This window comes from Octopus bimaculoides, chromosome 5 (assembly GCF_001194135.2).
Source record: "Octopus bimaculoides isolate UCB-OBI-ISO-001 chromosome 5, ASM119413v2, whole genome shotgun sequence".
NCBI lineage: Eukaryota > Metazoa > Mollusca > Cephalopoda > Octopoda > Octopodidae > Octopus > Octopus bimaculoides.
The window spans coordinates 72,630,439-72,630,970 of record NC_068985.1 but is presented as its reverse complement, the minus strand read 5'-3'; positions in this window follow the sequence as shown (position 1 = coordinate 72,630,970).

Genomic DNA, 532 nt, shown 5'->3' with positions numbered 1-532 from the left:
AAAGAAAGATAGATAGATAGATAGACAGACAGACAGACAGATAGATAGATAGATAGATAGATAGATAGATAGATAGATAGATAGATAGATAGATATGTCATGCTGAAATGGAAAACAGCCATATCCCTAGAAGACAAAGAGGGGATAATTAAAATCAGCTCTAAACACTCTATACTGATAAAAGAAGATATCTTTCTGAGGGACTCATTGTGCTTCCACTCTTTTGTCTAGCTCTGACTACATTAATAAATAAGTAAATAAAACCACCAACAGAGTAAAATGAAACAAAACAAAAAATCCTCTCTACACGGTAAACTTTGAAACACTTATAAGAGACAATACCGTTTTAGAGAACCTACAAAACATGGTCATAATTTCAGGCAAAACATAAAATTTGTATGAGATAAGGCAAAGCAGCCAAAGCTACCACGAAATTGGCCAAAAGTTCTGCAAGATCAAGGGACTTTGCTAATATTTTTTTTTTATATATCTTTGATTAAGGTAGCGAGCCGGCAAAATCGTTGCACACCGG